This window comes from Epinephelus lanceolatus, chromosome 24, assembly GCF_041903045.1.
Source record: "Epinephelus lanceolatus isolate andai-2023 chromosome 24, ASM4190304v1, whole genome shotgun sequence".
In the NCBI taxonomy this organism is placed as follows: Eukaryota; Metazoa; Chordata; class Actinopteri; order Perciformes; family Serranidae; genus Epinephelus; species Epinephelus lanceolatus.
The window spans coordinates 19,986,455-19,993,206 of NC_135757.1; the positions used below are offsets into that span (position 1 = coordinate 19,986,455).

At 39.2% G+C, this 6,752-nt stretch overlaps 1 long non-coding RNA gene across 2 annotated transcripts; it reads left to right on the forward strand.

Moving 5' to 3' along the window:
* The first annotated feature begins 2,908 nt into the window (after positions 1-2,908).
* LOC144461910 (uncharacterized) lies at positions 2,909-6,752 on the forward strand. Of its 2 annotated transcripts, none has more exons than XR_013490490.1 (4): positions 2,909-3,598; positions 4,626-4,776; positions 4,895-5,089; positions 5,181-6,752. It is a non-coding gene; the product is annotated as an uncharacterized LOC144461910 (long non-coding RNA). The 2 variants fall into 2 exon arrangements; XR_013490491.1 differs by having other exon boundaries at positions 4,914-5,089.

Sequence of the window (6,752 nt, forward strand, 5' to 3'; positions counted from 1 at the left end):
GGCAAGATCACAGACTACTTTTATCGAGTGGAGTTTCAGATGCGTGGCTCACCCCACATACACGCGTTATTTTGGGTTGACAAAGCTCCAAAAATAGACAAAGACTCTGATGCAAAAGTTGTAGAGTTCTGTGATAAATATATCACATGTCAAATGCCATCTGATCCGGACCTGTTGGATTTAATTGATGTGCAGAAACATAGTGAATACCATGCAAAATCTTGTGACAAAAACAATGCAAAGAAAAAGAAAGGAGAAATACATTGCAGATTCAACTTTCCAAGACCTGTCTCAGAGTGCACATTTATCACCAGACCAAGTATTGATGCAGAATTTAAGGGACAACAAGAGACTAGCTCTGAAACACGTGAAGGGGAAATTCTTTTCCGCCCAGTTGTCATGGAAACTGAAAACGTTGAGAAACTGTTTGAACAAATGAAAACTGTATTCTCAAACTGTGAACAAAGACAGAAGTTCCACTCTGCTGAGCAATTTTTAAAATATTTTGGCATATCACAAGAATTGTTTCAGAAAGCAAATTGTCAGCTTACCAAACGGACGAGCATCGTACTACAACGGAAACCACAAGATGTTTGGATAAACCAGTACAATCCTGATCTACTTCGCTGCTGGCAAGCAAACATGGACATTCAGTTTGTTGTTGATGCATATTCATGTGTTGTGTACATTATTTCATATGCCCTCAAAAGTGAACGAGAAATGGGACTGCTGCTTGATCAGGCTCAAAAGGAGGCCATGAATGGAAATTTAGAGGCCAAGGAGTCAATGAAAAAAATTGGCACAGTTTTCTTGCAAAGCCGACAAGTTTCAGCACAAGAATGTTGTTACAGATTAACGGGCCTACCACTCAAACACTGTTCACGTGGCACACAGTTCATACCAACTGGTGAACATCCTGTCAGAATGAGTGTACCACTGAGTCAACTTAAACAGCAACATGATAACAGTCAGACTGACGACCAGCAGTTATGGATGAAAAACATTGTGGACCGATACAAAAACAGACCAGACACGCCACCATTTCTAAATATGTGCCTTGCAACATTTGCCTCAGAGTACAGAGTTCTTCCTAAATCACAAATCCCCAAAGGTGATAATAGTAATGTGATCCAGTTGAAAAATAACTTTGGCTTTGTTACCAAAAGAACAAATGAAGAGAAACCTGCTGTGATCCGTTATCCAAGATTGTCACCAATGAAGCAGTCTGAAGCCTACCACCACAGCATACTGCAACTATTTTTGCCCCATTATTTGGACTGCCAACTGAAACCTGCACAGTTTGAAACATACAAAGACTTTTATGACCATGGTGCTGTGAACAATGAGAACGACACATTGGAGAATGTCAAATCTATAGTGGGTAGAAACCGTGCTCTGTTTGAGAAAGAAGCTGACCAAATAGATGAAGTGGAAAAGATGTTGAAAGAAAATGGGGAACTGGAAGATGCATGGTCACAGATTTGCCCACAAGCTGAGCTTGAAAGACTGGAATGTCAAAAATTAACAGAGGAAGACACCAATGACACAAATGATGAACAGTGCAGTAATGATAACATCCCAGATCTGCAGCCAAATAAACAATCTGTTTACACAGTAGAAGCTAATGGAACTCAAATGACAAGAGCTGATGCTTTACAGTTGTTACGATCTTTGAATGAGGAGCAGTCTGCAGTTTTCTACAAAATTCGACAGTGGTGTTTGCAGAAAGTCAATGGTGAGAATCCTCAGCCCCTAAAAGTATTCATTACCGGTGGAGCAGGAACAGGCAAAAGCCATTTGATCAAGGCTATTTATTATGAGTCAACTAGAATTCTCAAAAGACTCCATCCTGATCAACCAGATGCCACTACTGTTGTACTAACAGCCCCAACGGGTGTAGCTGCCTACAACATAAATGCAAATACTATACATAATACATTTTCAATCGGAACAGACCTGTCCCTACCCATCAAAAACTTGACAGAAGAAAAAATAAACTCTTTGCGTGCAAAACTAGGAAACCTTGAAATATTGATCATTGATGAAATATCTATGGTTGACCACAGACTTTTAACATATGTACATGGAAGATTGAGACAAATCAAGCAACCAGGTGACAACACCGCATTTGCTAAAGTGTGTATTCTTGCCGTCGGAGACTTTTATCAGTTGCCCCCAGTGAAAGGTTCTGCTTTGTATAATGACTTCAAGTACATAAACCTATGGGAGGATGAATTCCATATTGCTGAGCTGACTCAAATAGTCAGGCAAAAGGACTCAGACTTTGCTCATGCCTTGAATCGCATACGCACTCATACAAAGGACACACCTCTTCAAGACTGTGATGTTGAAATGCTCAAAAGTTGTGAAACTGGAGAAGACAACGACGCATTGCACATTTATGCTACAAATAAAGAGGTTGATGATTATAACCTGAAATGCTTAAATGTGACCTGTCCAGAGTCTGTCACCATAGAAGCACGTGATTATGAGAGAAATGCTGAGACAGGAAGACTTCAGATAAAGGATGGCCATCATCACAAGGTTTACAATACTTGTCTCCAGAAATATATCCATGTAGGAATAGGAGCTCGTATCATGTTGCTGAAAAACATCGATGTGTCTGATGGACTCGTAAATGGTGCTTTTGGAACTATTGCAAAAATGGTGAATGCCAATCAAGATAGTGAAGACAATGAGCAAAATTTCCCAACTTCCATCCACATGGCATTTGATGACCCCAGGGTTGGTCAAAAACAGCGGGCAAAAACACGCACCATTGACCCTGAAGGGAGAATGATAACCATCCTAGAACCTGAGGAAGAACATGTTACCCGTAATGGAGGCTTACGCAGACAATATCCAATAAGGTTGGCATGGGCATGCACTATCCACAAAGTACAAGGCTTAACCATTGACAGAGTTGTTGTGTCTCTCAAAAAGATTTTTTCCTCTGGACAAGCATATGTCGCTCTAAGTCGTGTCACAAGTCTAAGTGGCTTAACAATTGAGGACTTTAAAGAATCTGCCATTTATTGCAATGCAAAAGTATCAGAAGCAACTGGCAAAATGCAGCCATTTATACCACCTCTCTGTTCCACCAACACCACACAATCTGCTTTCACCATCATATTGCACAACACTCAAAGTCTTAAAGCTCACTTTCCAGATGTTGAAACTAATACTGTAATGAATAATGCTGATTGCATTTGCCTTACAGAGACATGGTTAGGAGTTGATGACCCACCACAGCAGCCTTGTCTTACAGGCTTCCAATTCACACATGTTTCTCGAGGTCAAAGTTATGACAACAATCATCCACAATTGCAACACTTGAAACAAGACTCTCATGGTGGAGTTGGAATATATCATTCAGTGACAAAAGATGTTCAAATATGGCCTACAAAGTGCTACAATATTGAATGTCTGATATTTCAAGTGAAGAGCATTAACTTGACTGCTGCTGTTGTTTACAGACCCGCAAGTTATCCTGTTGCCATCTTTTGTCAACATCTAAAACAACTGATTGACCTCATTGATCAATGCCCTGGCATGAAAATCATTATGGGAGACTTTAATGAAAATGCACTGGATAATGGTAAGCTGATGAGATTTTTCACTGTACATAATTACACCCAGTATGTACAAACAGCAACAACTGACAAAGGCACTTTAATTGATCATGTTTATGTGAAAGATGGTGCTAACATACTTGTGGATGTGCTGCCAATTTATTACAGCTATCATGAAATGGTACGTATTGCAGTTCTGTAGATTTATCTTCATAGTACACATTATTGAATATTGCCATTATCATTGTCATCTGTCTCTAAGTGTGTCACAAGTTTGCACATGCATTTTGTAAATAATTTCAACATAATTTATTTTTGAGGACAGATTATACTATGTTTTTAAAATGGGATTGTCTTTTATGTCATTATTCTCTTTCTTGCATCAAAAACTATATATTAATTTTTTAATGTAGAAATTGAGCATGATTCTGCTGAAAAAAAAATACCTTGGGAGACTCCAATGGACCCCATAAAGACTAGCGACCACTTTGTTGGAACTAGTGGGGATCCAAATTAAAGATAAATGGAGTCTCCCATTATTTCAATGCAGACATGCTCAGCAATGAAATACACACTGACGTGTGCATGTTTTAATACCAAATGACAAAATCAATTTAACTGATCACTTGTACATCCAAGACTGCTGATGCTTCCAGTATATTACACCTACCATGCCCGGGAACATAATGCACTTTTATAGCCTTTCTTTCCACCACTGTTAATATTACCCTTGTTATTGTCATTTTCATGTTTGAGGAAGCTTACCACACACACAAGCACACACACACACACACAGACACACACGCACGCATACATACACGTCCTGAACTATCACACTGAGGCAGCATCCCATATTAATCCAGTAACTAGACTTCTTCTCCTTCAACAGGTAAACCTCCATCATTTGACTTATCACGTCTTTCTTATTTGTATGACTGGCTGTTAATTCATATAGTACAGTTAACTTGTTTCATGGAAAAACAATCATTCATTCTTTCTTTCTTTCTGTACCTGCTTTGCCTTCTCTTTTATATCATGACATATGACTTACAGAAACCTTAACCTGTGGAGAAGCATCCAATATTCCCCATCAAAAGCTGTGGAACCTACACCTGTTTGAACACCACATCCTAATCCAAAGACTCATATGAAGCTAAAGTTGTCCAGAATACCTTCAATCACAAGTTCAAGGCCACATAAAAAGGTAAGTAACTAATTTTAACACACTGATCACATTCACATGCTTTTCATGCTAAATATGCCACTTACAATTCCTAATCCTATGTCCTGTATCTACCTTAAATTGTTTCCTTAAATTATAGCCATGTCTGTATCTATTAGGAGCCCAGACATCATCTCCAAATTCATCTGCAACTTCCCTGGGCAAACCGTCAACCATGTACAGAAAGCCCTCCTCGTTACTTGCGGCACTTTCATTCTCTTGTTGCACTACAATAATCAACATGCAGGATTTTGCCCTGGCAAAACTACTGGATTGCTTCTTCAATCAGGAAAAGGTGGGCCATGACTCAGTTAACCTGTTCACCAACCTTGCCCATAGATGTGCCATAATTACTAATTCTACAAATGTTTTCTGTTTTCTTTCAGACTTTCCCAAGCCAGTATTATGATGTGCAACATCAGGACTGTGGGTAAAGACAACGGGACTCATGATTACGTTGTCTAGTGTGGTCTACCATGTCTGTGCTCAAAATAATCAAATATCATATATTCAGCACTGACGTGACCCTTGACAGGACCCTTTCCTTCAAGAATCATTTAAAAGGAACGGCAGCCAAGGTGAAGTCCTGGAACAACTTGCTCAGCAAGCTTGCTGGTGCAAAATGGGGTATTTCAACCTCCACACTACAAACCTCAGCAATATTGTGTCCCTGTTTGGTCCAGGTCATACACCATGTGGACACCCAGCTTAACACAACCATGCAAATGATTACTGGAACAATACGCACAACACCACTCCCGTGGCTCCCCGTTCAATCAAACATTCCACCCCCACACATCCGGCGAGCAGACTCCCACCACCTACCAATCTATGAAGATATCTTCAACCCACCCGCTGCTCGACTCCCATCCAGACGGCCTAGAAAAAGGAGTGGGTGTCCCAGGAGGTCCCCAATAAACACCCGATGTTAGACCCTTCTCAACAGGTCCCTGACCTCCCAAGGAGACAATGGTCAACCCTCAACAGGTTCAGGACTGCACATGGCCCCTGCTTGGCCAGCCTTCACAGATGGGGCAGCAGCCCTAACCCATTGTGTGCTTGTGGAAAAGAGCAGACAATGGAACACATCATTGAAGCCTGCCCTCTCCAACGACTGAGGGGAGGATTGGCCACCCTCTACACAGCAGACCAGGAGGCAACTGTCTGGCTGAAAGACTTTGTATTTCCTAAATAAATAGCACTTTTTTTTGGGACATTGACTCATGACATACAACATCTTGAATGTTTTATTTGAATGCTGAATTTTGTAAAGGGAAAATTTGGATACGCCAGGTTGTATTCATATATATATATATATATATATATATATATATATATATATACATATATAACATCTGTCAAGTAACCATATATGTTCATGCTTAAGGACACAGACAAACAACAAAATGTGTGTTTTGGTATTTTTGCAAAAGGTTCTTGTTTATTGATATTATAATGATGACTGCTTTCTTTCTTTTTTTGTGATCAAGTTTTTATTATTTCATTTTCTTTTTTAACAATATACCAACATTATGTCTGTTTTCGATATTTGGTGTTTACTTTGACATTACAAGACATTACATGTAATTCATTGTCCAAACAAAGACATGTATTGCAATTGTGTGGAAATGCTCCAAATGTTGCCTTGATGTGGATGTACACTCATGACTTTTCAAATATAGTGCTAATTCATGCTTTTAATAATAAGAAAAGTATTAATTATTTCATATTCATATAGCTCATTCTATTGAAAAAATACATTACTTTTTTTCTCATATGACTGACACTGCCATATTTTCACATGGGATGTATTTCAGTTACAGTGTGAAACTGTTAATACAAGTAGTTAAAACAAAATGGAGTCCCTGTATTCATTGTTCATCAGACACCCTCTGCAGATTTAGAAAACAGATTTCACTCAGAACCCAGACCAATTCATTTCCTGTCAGGCTTTTACT